This window comes from Delphinus delphis, chromosome X (genome assembly GCF_949987515.2).
Source record: "Delphinus delphis chromosome X, mDelDel1.2, whole genome shotgun sequence".
Lineage (NCBI taxonomy): Eukaryota > Metazoa > Chordata > Mammalia > Artiodactyla > Delphinidae > Delphinus > Delphinus delphis.
Genome location: NC_082704.1, coordinates 46,072,617 through 46,090,959, shown reverse-complemented (window position 1 = coordinate 46,090,959; position 18,343 = coordinate 46,072,617). Strand labels below are relative to the sequence as shown.

At 37.3% G+C, this 18,343-nt stretch overlaps 1 long non-coding RNA gene and 1 other non-coding gene across 2 annotated transcripts in view; one reads left to right on the top strand and one right to left on the bottom strand.

The window, feature by feature from the left end:
• LOC132418802 (uncharacterized) overlaps nucleotides 1-18,343 on the bottom strand; it is a 158,604-nt gene that overhangs the window by 105,348 nt on the left and 34,913 nt on the right. The gene's annotated exons all lie outside the window — the stretch shown is intronic.
• Nucleotides 11,465-11,536, top strand: TRNAE-UUC (transfer RNA glutamic acid (anticodon UUC)). The gene has a single exon. It is a non-coding gene; the product is annotated as a tRNA-Glu (tRNA).

The window sequence follows — 18,343 nt, the reverse complement described above, 5'->3', positions numbered from 1 at the left end:
AAGCAAAGCACAATAAAACAAGGTATGCTTGCAGTTATGTTTTAGTTTTATCTACAGTTATTGCTCTTCTCAAGTTGCATATAATTTTTTAAAATTATATATTTTTTTTAATTTTTTTTTTTTTTTTTTTTTTTTGCAGTACGCGGGCCTCTCACTGTTGTGGCCTTTCCCGTTGTGGAGCACAGGCTCCGGACGCGCAGGCCCAGTGGCCGTGGCTCACGGGCCTAGCTGCTCCGTGGCATGTGGGATCTTCCCAGACCGGGGCACGAACCCGTGTCCCCTGCATCGGCAGGTGGACTCTCAACCACTGCGCCACCAGGGAAGCCCCTAAAAATTATTTTTTAAATGTACAAAAATAAAACACAAGCACATGCATGTAAAATGCAAACAATTTAGGTAATACACAGAGTAAAAAAGTGAGTTTGTCTTTTCTTCTCCTTGAGATAACAACTTCTGGCAGCCATTTCTCTATGCATTTACATAGAGAATGTGTATATACATAGCTTACATGTAGTTTTGTCTTTACGAAAAGTTTTATCCTAAACATATTACTTGATTACTTTTTACTTAATAATGTCGATAACCAGGTCAAATTTCCATACCATTATATAGAGAGACACCACATTTTTTAAGGGCTTTGTGATGGTCCATTGTATGGATTAGCATAATGTACTTAGCCAGTAGTCTCTTGATGGATATTTAGGTTTCCAGTTTCTTGTTCTTACATATTATAATGCAATGAATATTCTTGTATCCCATATTTCCATATTTTTAATCTATTTGATAGTTAGAGGCTAATGATGATATGTTAAGCTTTTGTAATCCTGTTTCTGTTCATTTCTCCACTTATTTTTAACATCAGCATCAAGTGCTTAATGAATTTTGATATTACTTTTTAGTGCACAAAATTCAGGACTAAAATACCTTCATTTTGGATATTTTTATATATTTATTTATTTGGCTGTGCCGGGTCTTTGTTGTGGCACGTGGAATCTTCGTTGCCGTGTGTGGGATCTTTAGCTGTAGCATATGAACCCTTAGTTGCAGCATGGGGGATCTAGTTCCCCGACCAGGGATCAAACCCGGGCCCCCTGCACTGGGAGCACGGAGTCTTAGCCCCTGGACCACTAGGAAAGTCCCCATTTTGGATTTTTTAAATGAATATAAACTTATTTTGCCCCACTAAATGTTTTTTCTTAAATTATATTTTATCCAATACCGATATTGACAGCAGTTTTCTTTTTGGATGTGACTGTCATACGTACATTCAACCACACATTTCTTTTTGGCATTTCTAGATGGCTGAGTTTTGGGAGTCTCTCTCATAAACAACACATGGTTGAGTGGGCTGTCCCTTTATTCAGTATCAGAATTCTCATCCTTCATGAGCCTGTCTCCCTGAAGTTGAAAGGGAGGGTTAGATCAGTAAAACAGCTCCATTCTCAGAAGAAGGCTGTAAGGAGTAGACATACCACCTCTTATTATTTAAATGAGCCAAAATAAAAGTTTTAAAATCAGTTGGCTCTAGCAATCCCACTCCTGGGCATATATCCAGAGAAAACTATAATTCAAAAAGATACATGCACCAATATGTTCATAGCAGCACTATTCACAATAGCCAAGACATGGAAACAACCTAAGTGTCCATCGACAGATGAATGGATAAAGAAGATGTGGTACATATATACCATGGAATATTACTAAGCCATCAAAAGGAATGAAATAATGCCATTTGCAGCAGCATGGATGGACCTAGAGATTATCATACTAAGTGAAGTAAGTCAGAAAGAGGAAGACAAATACCTTATGATACCACTTACATGTGGAATCTAAAATATGACACAAATGAAGCTATCTACAAAACAGAAACAGACTCACAGACATAGAGAACAGTCTTGTGGTTGCCAAGGGGTGGGGAGGGATGGATTGGGAGTTTGGGATTGGCAAATGCAAACTATTATATATAGAATGGATAAACAACAAGGTCCTACTGTATAGCACAGGGAACTATAGTCAATATACTGTGATAACCATAATGAAAAAGAATATAACTGAACCACTTTGCTGTACAACAGAAATTAACACAACATTGTAAATCAACTATAGTTCAATAAAATACATTTTTGAAAAGTCAGTTGGCCAAATTGCAGGAAATAGCAGTAACATAGATTGAATCTGATCAGGCTCGGTGCTTTAGTAACTCCTTTCCCACCCACAGGTAAGGTCATAGATGCCCCACAAAGGTTACTGCCTCTAAATGCTAACACAGAGAGGTGATATTTCCTAGAGACTTTTCCTCATCTTGCTTCTCAGCATGCTTGCTCTACCTTGGCAGACTTCTGATTGCAGTCACACTACTTAACTCCTGCTTCCTTACCTCTCTTCCCTGCTCCTTTGACTTGGCTCTCTATATGAAATATCTGACCCCTCCACCAACTTGGGACCTATGAGAAATTTCAGTTTCAGCTATTAGTCAGTACTATTCTTGAACTTCTCCATCTTTTGGATGCTATTTTATATTTTGTGGGTATGTCTGGCTCCTTCACTAGGCTGAAAGCACCTGTGTCTTACCCACTTTTGTAATCCCCACCTGGCCTAGTTGAGTACTTTACATGTGCAGGCACTCAATAGTGTAAAATAAAGAAGGAAATAATAAAACAAACTATGAGAAAAAAGAGAATCAAAAAAGGGGGAAAAGATGACTCTTTAAGAATTGTCTCTACATAAAATTGAGATGTGATCAATTGAATGAGGATTTGTCTAGATTGGTTGGTTTTGGTAGTGATAGTAAAATAATTGTAAATATCTATAATATGTGTGTGACCTTAATCATTTCTTTAGACTCTTCTAATGAAGAGAGGGAGGGGAGGGTCCAATCATAGTATAATCCAATCAATCTCTCACCCTCCAATAGTTGCATCTCTGGGATCCATTCTCCCTTCCAATTCAAGGGGGTGGAGCAGAATCAAGGAATGTGGTTCACATGGTTTATGAATGGCTAGTGATGGTTTTTCTCCTCCTTATGGCATTTGTCATCTCTGCCTCTGCTGCTCCAGACCTGTGCCCTAGCAGAAACTACTGCTTCTGTCATACCTCTGGATGTCAGCCACGATACTGTAGCCTTAGTTGCTTTTCCATTCCATTCCGACAGTCATTTCTGCCCTTACTTGTACATCAGTGTATTACTAAGCCACAAATAGCACTGCCCTGTGCTTTCAAGTTCTTAGGATGACTCTAATGCTAGAGCTCTTTTATTTGAATCGTTATCTATCAGAGCCAGCAATACCCCTGACACTGAGCCTTCAGCACAGCACAGCCCCATGCGTGTTCTACTCAACCACCCCTTCCTCTCTAACACAGACCATTTTTTTCCTAATCAAAGAAGTTTTTTCAATAATAACTTCCCTCAAAGTTGTTCTTTCCCATCTATTAAACTGAATTCTTACTCAAAGGAGGGCTCTTATTCTCCCAAAACTCAGGGAGGGGTATTATTGTTTGGGGCAGATGTTAATTTCAACTTACCCAGTTATTATAACTCATATCAGAGTCCTTAAACCCTCATTTAAGTAAACCTCTGATGAGTCTGTCTTCCTGGGCATCTAGATATGCCTGGACATGTTTCCATCCACAGTGAGTACTTCTACAACCTAGCCTTTCACTCGAAGACTCCTGCTACACTTGAGTAGTTTTATAATTAAAAAATAATAAATGAACTTGTGAGAACCAAATGAGAGCAAGCCTGTGAAAGTGCTTTGCAAATGCAGTGTATTATAATTAGTTCCTTATTGTTTATTTGTTTAATAGAAATCCATGTCCATGGTGGAAGTGAAGGCATCAAATAGCAAAGGTTTAAAAAATAAAATAAAAGACAGAACTGATTAACTGTGGGAGAAATCAAATTGACAAACACATGAAAATTAATTCAAACTCTATGTATAAATAGAATTTCTGTGGCCCTATTTGAACGTAGTAGACACTTGCCAAATTAACAGAGATAAAAGTTGGAAGATGGTCCGGGAGTACCTAAAAGTAGTCATACGCAGGCTGCATATGTTAGGCAACAGAAATCTAAATGAAACTATACAGCATGGAGGATTACAAAGCTTGACTCCAGAGGTCAACTGCTTGGGTTTAAATCTGAGCCCTGCCACTTAGGAGCTCTAGGTGAATTTTGACAAATTACCTAATCTTAATTTCTCATCTATAATAAATTAGAGATGTCATAGTACCATCTCCCCAAAGTATTACATGAGTCAATCAATACATATAAAGCAACATGAATAAATTTTACAATTCATCTACTCATGCCATTGTTTTTTATGGAAGTAAATTGGGCTAGAGCTTACCCAAATTTTCACTAAAGTGGAAATTTGGGGACTTGTTTATTCAGTTAGGTAGAATTTGGTAAATGGTATCTGTAATTGAAATGAAAATTATTTAGTTTTAAGCAAAAGTTAAGGAGTAATCTAGAATATTCAAATGGCTTAAACAATCCCCTTTTATAAAACTAGTTTGTTGGCCCTTTTGCTCACAATATGGGCAAAGGGACACACTATCATAGGACAAGATCAAGAAATAACAGTTGATGTTAAAATGATTAAAATTCTCATTTACTCAAAACGAGTGCTATAAATGGAGATTACTTTCACAATTGCTATAGAAAACATAATTAATATTCATGTGCAGATACAGTTTTATTTACAAATATCAGATAGTTTATACTGTACTTTGTTTTAAACTACTGCCATAAATGGAAAACAGTTTTACTACCACTATAGAGAGCTGCATTCATAATCATATGTAGAAATAGCTGAAGCTCTGAATATTAGTGAATGTATCAAGCAATTTGTCCTAAAGTACAGCCTTATAAAAGGAAATTACTTTCATAACTATTTGAGAGCTTAATTACTAATCAAACATAGATACAGTTTTAGTTACAAATATTAGAGTTTATTGTGTAATACTTGAAAATAACTGCACTCTAAAAGCATTTATTTTCAACAATTCTTGAAAACCAAATGCTTAACATAAACCACAAAATGTTCACCATAACAATACTTTCAAAAAGCTGTTTACTAAAACATGAATTTGGAGCAATAATAAAAAAAAAAAACAATTTGGATACCAGCAATGCTTATATTCTCTCCCAGAAAGGCATGGAAGTGAGTCAATCACATTCCCATTGGTCTAAAAGAAGGGCTGTCTGCCAGAGCCCTGACTCATACGCAGCCTGTTGGCCATATTTAGCTGTGGAGCCTGTAGTTGATTAGCTGTGCTCTGACAATAAATATCCTATCATTGCTGCCCAGGAAAATCACTGCAGTATAGAGAGTTTCTAAGACTATACCATAATTCACATTAACCAAGATAGACTCTGCATACATGAACACCCTTAATATGAAGATCTGGTTTCATGATATATATCCTTGTGGAATTTAGTTAAGCAGATAATTAATAGCTGATCCTCACTCTAGTCAACTCAACAATTTCGAGGCTGATTATCCAGTTTCTGGGGTTATCCATGTCCTGCTTTTTCTCCTACCACTTCCTTTGGCTGACAGCCTTTTGACCACTTCACTGTTCATTAGCACCTGCAAAGGATAACTGAAAGCAGATGAACTCAAACCACTCAATTATGCTTCTCATTAGCAGCTCTACTGAGGGTTCTGTCCAGGAGGTGGTTGCAACTATTAGATAAAATTAGGTTTCCAGATTATCAGTGGATTTCAATTATCCACGTTGCTTCTGCCCCTCATGACCCTGCATAATCTAGAGTTGGCCATCTCTACATTATTTGCCTGGCCAGATGGAGAAAAAAGTGGATCTTTAATGAGAAACTTAAAGATACTAGCTATTTGTTCTCTCATTTCTGTTGAGAGTTTTCTCCCTAGTCCCTTTTTTGTATAGCTAATGCAAAAGCACACAAGGTTCTGCGAGAATGCATACTAATTGTTATTTGTTTAAATTATTACTGTAATTGGTAAAACCCTGAAAGTCATCTTATGAACATGTGGGTATTTAGCCACATTTCTTACATTGGAAGGGCTTTTTGTGAGTGTTTTAAATACTTAACTTGGCAACTCATACTAATCTCAATCAGAAATACTGTAGCCAGGGAGTGCCAGTAATAATATGCTGTTAGAGGTTTATCCTATGATGCATGAACAAGGGTGTGTCTCCAGGGAGAACAAGACTTGTTTATCTTTCTAAAGCATGAAATACTTTAATCTCTTGTAATCTTTGTTGTTCTATGCATTTGAACATTTTTATTATAAAAGTAGTACAAGTTTATTTTAGAAAATAGAGATAACCATAGAAACTGTCCATAATCCCACCATCGAAACCAGTTACCATTTTGTGGTATACACTTGCAGAACTTTTCTTATCAAAAATAGATTAAGCCCACACCTCTTCAAGTGGGGTCATATGTAATATTGTTTTCTAACTTGTTTTTTTCACTCATATGTCAGGCAGGTTTTACTGTACTAATATGTACACTTCAACAATATTCTCTGAATTGGCTGCATAGTATTCCATTGAGTGAATGTGCATAAATTTTTAAAATCCTCTATATTTGGCTATTTAAACAGTCTCCAATTTTTATTATAACAAAAGCCCTGAGAAACATTCTGGGATGTAAACCTTTGTGCACATCCTTAATATTACCTCAAGAGAAATTAGTAGAAGTGGAATTCTGGATCAAAGGATATGGGTGTGTCTCCAAATATTTGTTTGCTTAACAAACGCCATAATATTAGCCATACTGAGTTTGTACAGATTTTTTACAAGAATGAAATCAGTAATACACTCCTTAAGATTTCACTTTCAGAAAGTAGTGTAACTTCTGAGTTGTGTGTGTGTGTAGCCTTTTTAGTTTAATATGGTGTGGCTGGTTGTCACTCTGATCTTGTTTTTGCTAGTGGTTTCCACCTTGTACACATATGTATATTTAATTTACAGTTTACTGGTATCAGTCAATTTAAGAGGACCAATAGGCACCAAAAATACTTAATTTCTCTTAGTGAATTATCACAGTAAAACACGAAATGAGTTTATCTTAATGTGCTCATTAATCTACTATAATAAAATCTATTCTGTCCTTGATAGATATTCTGAAGATTCTTTGTACTGCATCATATTCCATCTCAGAAGTAAAACCAAAAAACAACCCCCCAAATCCCCACTCACAGTTTTGTTGACTTAAACAAGCAACAATGAAATGATTAGTATCCACCACCACTGCTATCCTGCCCCCGCCAAGGAAGAAAATTATCTGAAAATGTATTGAAATCTCCAACCTATTTTTTTTTCTAACATCCCCAATCTTTCAACTACCAAGCCTTTTTCATCTCAATAAATATCTCCATCTTTCCATTTGCTCAGGGCAAAAACACTGTCATCATCCTTGATTCATTCTCCTTCTCTCACGCACCATGTCTTATCCATCAAGAAATCCCATTGGCTCTACCTTCAAAACATACCCTCAGTCTGATCAGTTCTCAAAGCCTCCACTGCTATCACTCAGGTCCAAACCACCATCATCTGTGTTTTGGATTATTGTAGTAGTGTCGTAACTGGTCTCCCTGCTTTGGCCTTTTTACTCCTACAGTTTATTCTTCACACAGCATCCCAAGAGATTCTTTTCAAATCTATGTCAGATCAAGTCACTCCTCTCCTCAAAACTTTCCAATGGCATCCCACCTCACTTTGAGTCAAAGCCAAAATCCTTACAATGGACAACAGGATCCTACAGAATATATCACCCCTTCACCCTTCAGTATTCTCTGGACCCCTCTCCTGTTGCTCTCTCCTTTTCCCAGTTCACTTCAATGGTCTCCATTCTATTTGTCTAAAAAGCAGCAGCCATAGAGAACTTGTACTTTAAGATAGAGTCCACATGGCTATAGAAATAGTAGTTGATAAACAATCCACTGTAATGAGCTCAGTGTGCTTTGTACCCCTCATTCATCCACTCTGTAACATCCCATACTCATTTCTTAAACTTCACTTAGTCAGCAAATAGTTATTGAGAGCCTATTATATTCCAGACACTGTTGTATATGCATTCATCAGTAAACAAAACGTACAAAACTTTCTACCTTAGTAGTTTCCATTCTTTAGGGGGAGGGTGGGAGGGGAACATCATAAGTCAATTGTGAAGTATGTTAGGAAGTGATAACTCATGTGTGTATAAGTGCCGTGTGTGGGGATAGTTGTACTGCTGCTCCTTGCCACAATGTCGTATTTGAATTTGACATGTTTCTTGAGTTGTGTTTTGGATAGCTCATAGATTCTATCTACGTACAATATCCTGGCTTGTGACGTGGTTCTCACATGAATTGGCTATTATATGTGGTGATCTTCCTGCACTTTCTAGCATGACCTGTTCCTTGAATTTACTTTTACTCATTCCATTGCTTTAACAGGTAATGCATTTATCTCCCTGCCCTCCAGGCCATTGGTAGAAATTATGGCTGACATCTTAAGAATTTGTTGGTGATCTTCTACCAAAACCACTTCTTCCCTTCTGTTTGGTCTTCTCTCTTGTTTATGCCTCAGGCCTGCCAGTGGCAGTCAGTGACACCCATAATGCATTCCTTCACCCCAAAAGTTTGAATGAAACTGCCATAGTCAGAAATGAATTATTGACCTGTAAGGAATTAGACACGGTGAGTTAACTGGTTATTTTCCAAGCAATATGTCCAATTCTAGTTAGAACCAGTGTATTTAGGTTTATATTAGTCCATCACTGACCCTGAATATGTACAAATATCCAGGATACTTCTGGGCTTCCTTGATTTCTCAATCTGAGATTTTGTTTGACAATGAGGTAAGGCTTTGGGTTACCCCTAAGGGTTTCAGGCAAAACTGAATTTCTTAATCTACTGAACAGCCTGACTATTCAGATAGGCAGAATTTAATTGACACCTATTTAGGAGATTCTGCCTGGAGATGAGTTATGGAAAAATATAGCTCCACTAGAAACTTTTCACTTTTCTCTGTTCAAAACTCTGATTTTCTTCTAGCCCAGCCATGCTCACAGGGGTTTTAAGCGGATTAATTAGTGCTTGAAAAGCACCTTTCTACATGAAAAGTAGCTAAGTACTAATATAATCTTTTAAACTCTGGATGTTTGCCTTTTTTTAAAATTCATATTGCAGTTCTAATTTCATACTTTTCCCATAATGTCACCAGATTGTAGGTGAGCTCCCAAAATAGACAGTTACTAGGACTAAAACTGTTGTATGACCCAATATGCAAAATAGCTCTGGGAAAGGAATGCTGAAATTGACTTGTTTGTAGCAATGGCCTATTCTTTTAAAAGGATTCCTGTTTATTCAATGTCATCACAAACAGCTTTTCAGGATTTGGAAATGAGAGCATTTTGTATTTGGTGTAGAGAAAAAAAAGCTATTTATGTAACAGTCATCGCAGATTAGTTAGAATGCCATGGAAAGTTTGTTTCAAAACTCAGACTTGGAATTTGAGTTTAGCAATAGATTAGATTAATTTTCATGAAAACCTTGGTATTGTAAGTCTCTTCCTCCTTTCTTAAACTTTTCATTATATTCTCACAAATAAAGCTTAACAGGTTGTGATGAGATATTTCTTTTCCAAGACTGATTAAAAAAAATATTCATTTGGATTTATAACCAAGTGTCTATGAGAAAAACAAGTCAGAATATTGTCTACAGGCACTACAGGAATACCATTGAATTGTAATGACTTTCTATCCTATTTCACCTTTCCATGTATCTTGAAAAAAAAAAAAAGAAAAAAAACGGTAAAAGCTAACAATCTGAGCTGAAGCTTCCAAGTTTTGAAACAGGCAGGTTACTGAAAGGTGGCTGAAAGAGCATGTGGGTGTACCATTGTTTTTAACTCTGAACAAGTTCAAACCTCGGTAGCTGTTCTATAATTAGTACCTAGACTCTATAATAAAGAAAGGTTTGACAAACAACAAGGTCTTACTGTATAGCACAGGGAAGTATATTCAATATCCTGTGATAACCCATAATGGAAAAGAATATGAAAAAGAACATATATATGTATAACTGAATCACTTTGCTGTACAGCAGAAATTAACACAACATTGTAAATCAACTATATTTCAAATGACACATAGAAGGTGTTCAATAATTGTTTGTTGAATAAATTAGTTATTGATTCTGATTTTTTAAAAATAGGATAAACACCCCCCCATCATATAAAAGAAAACTTGAGTTCTCTCTTTTTTACTTCTCAAACTTGTCAAATCCTTAAAGCCCAACTATCTCCCAACTTTCTTTTAAACTACTCTGTTTATTTTGCTTCTTACAAGGGCAAATAACATGACTTTGAAACAAATAGACTGTTTCAAAGGGGTTTGACAGTCACAGTCCAGTTGATTTTGAACTCATTGATGGTGCAGTTAGGAATGCTCATTCTCAGATGGGCTGATTTCCACATTTGGGGTATAAAATGTATATATAAATGAAAATTATTCGTACGTTTTATTGACTGTTTCTCCTGTTAGAAATGTCAGATAGCACTCTAGAGCCTTTAGATATAATGAAAAGTAAAGTGGAAGCTATTTCTATGCATTCAGCTTTATTTCTTGTTCTTTTCCTTTCTGTTATACTCCTCTTAAGGCATTATTGCTTCTTCCTGTAACTTCCTGCTTCCAAGCAAAGTGGCAACAGTGAAGATCTTCTGTCACTACCTCACCACCTGGTCCGGCCCCAAATCACTATAATGCCTTCACAGACAGACACCTATTTCATTCCTAGCTTTCTGATTGGTGAGCCTTGGATTTTGTACTGGTATATAACTAATCTGCTTTGGAATTAAAATAGTTCGGGATTCTGCAAAGTACTCTAGGAAACGAAAGGTAGAAACAGTAATTGAGGTAAATCAAACAAAAGAGCATACATTTGTATGAAAACCATCTGTGATGAGGTTGTGGCAGGGAAAAAGAAAAGTTAAAAGTGAAATGAGCCTTTGTCCTTCTGAGTATGAGATGAATGTAAAGCGGGCTCAGGAAAAAAATTCCCCTTGGAGTGTTTTATTATCCAATCCCAGAGTGTGGGATGTAAACTTCCTCTCACTATTGAGCACTGTGTCAGAAAGATGTGAATTAAACATATAACTAAAAATACACTTGATGCCTAGGTATCTAGGCCTTGAAATGATAATTTAGCAAATACTATCCTACTGTCTGACTACTCCAAGGAGTGTTTTCCAAACTTACTTACGAGCATGGTCCCCCCAAAAATACATTTTATAAAGCAACCCTTTCTTTTTCAGTTTTTCCTTTGACATGGCAATAAAGCTCAAGTGACCATAGGCAACAACTTCCTAATCCATATTTCTAGCTCATAAGAACCTAGTTATTCCACAATATCTGGTTTTCTCCCATCACACCAATATCCTCTCTTGTATTAGAAGCAGTCTTCCACTGTTTAAGAATAGCAGCAGGGGGAATTCCCTGGTGGTCCAGTGGTTAGGACTTGGCACTTTCACTGCCGTGGCCTGGGTTCAATCCCTGGTCAGGGAACTGAGATCCCGCAAGTCTCGAGGTGCGGCTAAATACAAACAAATAAACAAAGCAGCAGAACATCTGTAGCAAGAGTAGTTTTTCTAAGTCTTTTAAGTGCCCCTTTAAATCCATTTAATTCAGAAGGCAGTAGCAATAAGTCAAATCCTACCAAGATGAACTGAATGATTACAGTTCTCTCATTACTTTTGTCCAAATATGGGCTTTTGGTTTATGCAAACAAGTACAGAAGTTTAGGCACAACCAAACCTTTCTAGTCATGGTTACTAGACTTTGGACATCACTATTTTTACTGTGAGACGGCTACACGGGCTGATAACAGGTGCCAACCTACTCTGCCCTTCAGCTCGACCAAACCAAAGAGAAGACATATAGATGGAAAAGAATGCAGGCAGTTTTGATTCCCTTTGCCACTGCTAGGGCTTTTTGTGTAAGTACTCTTTAGGCTAAATTGAAAGAGCACAGACACTGTGAACAGATTTTAATGGAAGTATCAAGTAAAACTCAAAATTGCCTCATTACTTAGCAGCGCCTGGAGCCTGCATCTTTCTGCCACCATTATCACAATAAACTCATAAAGGTGTAAAACTATGCAGAGCTATGTCAGACACATTAAAATAACATCTGTTAAATGTCTCTTATGGCACATTTCTTTCCCTCTTATTCTTTTCTATTCATCATTTTCTCCTTACCGAGCTGAACTGGGCTGAAATAGGAAACAAAGACACAAAAAACATTACTATGGTTCCTGTAGTATAGCTGTTTTGGTGTTGTTATCTTTGTTTTCATATTTTGTTTCTGTTTCTAACAGTGTTCTAAGAAATATTAAAGAACAGCCTAAACATTGTATTGTATGAAGGTAAAATACCATTATCTCTATCTCAATCTACTTAGAAATTTTCTGAAAACACTAAGTTTATATAAATGTCAACCTTAAGAGTTGAGGCTGTATTATCACTGCTCCTGAGAGATACTTTAACAATTGGAAAAACATACTTAAATTCTCTCTGGTTATCAGAGATATCAGAGTTTGGATCATTACTTAACCATCTCCTCCTGTAGTACCAGTCTTGGTGAACCATCTGGTCACCCAAGACAGAAACCTGAGAATCATCCTTGAGATGTTCTCCATTTCAAATTCGTACATCCAATCTATATGGATTCTACCTCCTTGATATATTTTGAGTCTCTTCTAGAGACCTATAATTAATAACTCCAATCTGGTCTATCAATTTCCATTTCTACTACCTTAGCTTTGTGTTTTTTTTTTAGAAGATGTTGGGGGTAGGAGTTTTTTAGTAATTTATTTATTTATTTTTGCTGTGTTGGGTCTTCGTTTCTGTGCGAGGGCTTTCTCTAGTTGTGGCAAGCGGGGGCCACTCTTCATCACGGTGCGCGGGCCTCTCACTATCGCGGCCTCTCTTCTTGCGGAGCACAGGCTCCAGACGCACAGGCTCAGTAGTTGTGGCTCACGGGCCTAGTTGCTCCGCAGCATGTGGGATCCTCCCAGACCAGGGTTCGAACCCGTGTCCCCTGCATTAGCAGGCAGATTCTCAACCACTGTGCCACCAGGGAAGCCCCAGCTTTGGTTTTTAATCACCTGGATGATTATAAATCTCCTATCGAGTCTGCCTGCCATCAGTCTCTCCTTTCCCAAATGTTCCTAAATATTCTAATAAAATGTTCTCCCTAAAATGCAAAGGTTAAGTCATTAAAAAATCCATAAGAGATTCTGTATTGCCTTTACAACAAAGCCCACACTCCTTAATATGGGTTACAAGGAACTGGTCTTTACTTACCTCTCCAACTTCATCTCTGGTCTCCTTCCCTTCATAACTCCAACTAGTTTGGTTTCCTTACAGTTTCTTCATCCTGAAAGCTTCTCACTCCACACCTTTGTATGTGCCATTGTTTCCTATGCCTGGCAAATTTCTCTTGAACTCTCTACTACCAAACTCCAGTACTCTTCTTATTACTTAGAATTGTGTTTAACAGTACATAATAGAGAAGTGGCTACAATGGCTTAAACAAAACCCAAAGGAAATAGAAGTTTTATGGTATCATCAGGGACCAAGACTACTATTATCTTTTTATTTTACCATTATTATAAGGAGGCTCTTGTACTCATGGCTGTGAGATGATGATTCCATCTCTAGGTTTCATATCTGCACTCCAAGCATGAAGAAAAGGAAGAGTGAAGAACCTGTCAGTTAAGTTCATTTTCATTGGGAAAAAATGATTTTCAACAAAGCCCCATCCAAGAGGTTTTCACTTACACGGTCACTCATACCTAGAATGGGGTATGAACGGGCAGGCAGTTTTTAACTAGACACAATGCTGCCTCAAAAAGTCAGGGTTCTATTTGTATGCAGGAACGGGAGAATGGATAATGTCTGCCACATCCTTTTACCTGGCTACCTCTTACAAAATTCTGATCAAGTTTCACCTTCTCTTGGAACGTTTTTATGACACCACAAGTTTGGACTCAGTGTTATCCTGTGTTCCCAGAACAGTGCCTGTAAAATAGAAGGCACCCCATACATTTGGTTGATTGAATGACTTCATGAAAGTTACGTCTATTCCTTGTGCTTTTAGCACGCCATATTGTAATCATTACTTTAGACGCTTGCTCCTTCATGAACCTATACGTTTTCTAAGGCCAATGGCTGTGTCTTACTCACCTCAGTATTCCACAGTATCTGAAATACAGCAATTTAGTAAATGTTTGTGGAATGAATATGTAACAGAAGACATTTTAAGATGAGATTTTATAAGCAAGTTGCACTACTCAGAAGGATATAAAGATTAAGTTTTCCTCTGTGTTGGGAAATGGCAGCAGGCATCTATCTAAATAAAGTTATCACAGGAATATACTAATTTTAGTATCTAGCTTAGAACCCCAACAGCTAACTAATCCCAGTAGCTGAAGCCATTCTATTTCTGTCCATGGGTTCAACTTCATCTCCAATTCTGGAACCATAATCTCAATGATCAGTACTGCCACCTTCATTTTAGATCTCATTCTGACCTCCTGCCTTATCATAACCAATCTTAGCTTCATTCCTAACCTAGAATTCATGTCTAAAATATGTCTTTGTGATTAGGTTCTATCTGCATTAAACCTTGTCTTCATGACTTGTTCCTTGCCATCTGTTACAAGACCTCTCTTATACCAATTGTTGGCCTGTCTGGATCTCAACATATCATCTGGGCTCTGTTTAACTGTCTGGACCTTTTCCTAATGACTGCTGCTTGGAACTTTCCAGATTGCCTGCCTCTCTGGCTGCTTGACACCTGTAAGTCTATCTAGGTTCTCAGCCCCATCCTTCCCCTCTCTGGCCCATTCTGTTCAACCAAAGGCTGGTTCTGACACTTGTAGTGGGGCTGGGTTCACCTAAGAAGCACTTTATCAGAGAAGACCTGGAATCAAAAAGGGAAGCAGATATTTGATAAGAATTCTGAGAAATATTCACATAGTTGAATGAAACCAAACTCTTTATTAAATACCTAATTGTCTCAACTAATTCGCATAATGTTTTCTGTTTCTTAAAAGTCTTAGGAATATTGCTTATATGTGGAATCTAGAAAAATGGTACAGATGAACTTATTTGCAAAGCAGAAGTAGAGTCACAGATGTAGAAAATAAACATGGTTTCCAAGGGGGGAAGGGGGGTGAGATGAACTGGGAGATTGGGATTGACATATACACACTACTATATATAAAATAAATAACTAATAAGGACCTACTGTATAGCACAGGGAACTCTACTCAATACTCTGTAATGACCTGTATGGGAAAAGAATCTAAAAAAGAGTGGATATATGTATGCGTATAACTGATTCACTTTGCTGTACAGCAGAAACTAACACAACATTGTAAAACAACTATACTCCAATAAAATTTTTTTTAAAAAGTCTTAGGAAGTCAACAACTGCATTTTCTTTTTCATATAAGTGGTGGTTAACATCAACCTTTCCATTTCAGATTTATGGTTGTAGCTGCAGGACACTGTAAGTTTAGTGTTTTTCACAACAGAGTTATCTTGTTTTCTCATGGCAATTATTAGTTAAGTGGAGGTGTCAGGAAGAAGGCAAAAAAACCCTAGCATATCTGCTTTTTATGAAATATCACTGTATGTAAAGTTGAATCCTTTCCTTTACAAAGAATGGTTCTACCTCTATGCCCAGTTGTCTACATAGGGGCCAATTCCTCCTTACTCCTGGTGTACTTATACACAGATTCACCTGAAATAATATGTATAGAGGTAAGTAGCAGATAATTCATGTCTGCACAAATATTGTGGAAGTGGGCAGATTCATTCAAGTTTCTATGACTCATATATTAGGGCCTATAGTCACTAGTTTCATTATTACAAAGCAGAAGGACGAGTCCTTCTCTTCAACTCTTGTGAATGAGACCTGCTAATTTTCTTAGTCTTCTACCCATTTTGCTAAAAATGGTTCAGCTATCATCAACTCTAAATATCACAGCTTAAGGGTGCATAATATAAATAGCAAGTGCTGGGGCAGATTTGCCAAAATCGTACCATCCCTTATCTCATGCTGTTCTGTGTCTTAGAACTACAACTTAGCACAAGTGGAGTGGACGTGCACAATCCTGTCATTCCCATCTCAGTACTCTCATGTAAGTTCAATTGTTTTTTATTGAAGTATAGTTGATGGACAATATTATATAAGCTACAGGTATATAATAATGTGATCCACAATTTTTAAAGGTTATACTCCATTTATAGTTATTATAAAATATTGGCTATATTCCCCATGTTGTACAATATATCCTTGTAGCTTATTTTATACCTAATATATAATACTCTTAATCCCCTACCCCATATTGCCCCTTCACCACACCCTCCACTGGTAAAAACTCATTTGTTCTCTATATCTGTGAGTCTGCTTCTTTTTTTGTTATATTCACTAGTTTGTTGTATTTTTTAGATTCCACATGTAAGTGATATCATACAGTATTTGTCTTTCTCTCTCTGAATAATTTCATTTAGCATAATGTCCTCCAAGTCCATCCATGTTGCTGCAAATGTCAGCAACAGCCTAAATGTCCATCAACAGATGAATGGATAAAGAAGATGTGATACACACACACACACACACACACACACACACACACACACACACACGAATACTACTTAGCCATTAAAAATGTTCAGCCTTTATTGAGAGACCACTACGAGCATGGTCCTATGCTAGATAGAGGACTATAAAGAAGTCTGAGACAAGATGCTTGCCTTCAGGAAGCTTACCATCTAGTTGACTGGAAGAGGAGACAGAAGTCTGAGTAATATGTTAACAGTCAAAAGCTTAAATCACAACAGAAAATCACAGTATATGTGAAATCTCAAACTCAGTTTAACTGCCAGTAGGAGTTATACCCTCTGTGCCCCCCACTAACAGAAAAGCAACCAGCCCTACCTTACATGGCTTTTCATAGAAGAAGGACACTTAATAGGAAATCAGATGATTTTGTAAAATATATTGTATGACAAATACAAACATTTCCTTCATTTTTCAAATATCACAGAAAAAATATTCCTCCCTCACTTAAGAAAGAAAGTCTAAGTGCCTTGTCAAATAGTGTCTACATTGTACACCTTGTTCTTGCATTTCGAATGCATTCCTAACATAATTTAACAATGAATAATAATTTATGAGTCAATGCTGATACTGTTACAGAGGAAACTAGTTAAGCCCTGAGAGAAATAAATAAGAAAATGGGTTTGAGAAGTCAAAGGAAAAGTTCTTATATTTCAGGTCTCTCCTATACTTCTCATCCATATTCTCCAACTTAAAAAAGAAGTTGTGTCTGCCAATTGGTGGCCTGACCTTAGACCAAGTTTAATTAGTTAGCAGTCTTCTCTAGCTGTCATCTGGCCTCATTTACCTAGGCTGTAACCACAGGCCAGTACATTACTGAAGCAGAGACTCCAACCATGACCTTTTTGGTCTACTGAGCTGCAGTGACTCAACAGGTCATCTGATCTACCTCTTCTTTCTACTGTGCCCCAAACTGCATCGCTCCTGCCAACTTTCACTTCCCAGACTTAGTTCAGTATTTTTCAAAGTGTGGTTTGCAGACTAGTGCACTATAACTAACTATGGTGTTTGTAAAAATGCCGATTCCAGCACCCTTTTCTCAGAGATTCTGATCAAGTAGCTATGGAATGGGGACTGAGCATACGTTTTTTCACATGTTCCCCTTTGTGAAACTCATGCTCACTAAATTGAGGATGCTAATACAACTAGGGAATAGGACCTAAAGCCTGTAAGACCCAACTACTGTAGTCAATGGCCACGATGGAAATAATTCAATTTGCTGATAACACATTTCATGTGAATGAGGATCACTCAAGAAGCTTGTTAAACATACATAGTTCTGGGTCCTACCTCCAAAACCAAAGGAGTTATAATCACAAGATGGGCTTGGACATCTGTATGTTTAAAGGGCTCCCCTAGGTTATTCAGATGTATTTCATCAGTTGAGATCCACTGCACTAGATCAATTGCTTCAAGGTGTCCAGCAGCTGGCAGAGTGAAAGAGGTTACTTACAGAAGGCCCAAGCACCCATTCCTCATTATTGGAATATACTTGTTTTAAAGGACAAAGCTACACACATTTAAGTGCTTAAGGGATACTTTACACTGAATGTGGTTGGAGTAAGCACTGCAGGTTTTGGGGATGGAGGGAAGCAAAGGTTTGCAATACTATGGAAGAAATGAGGGAATTAAAAGTGGTACAGTGAGAGGTAGGTGATGACAGGTCCTGAGATAGCCAAG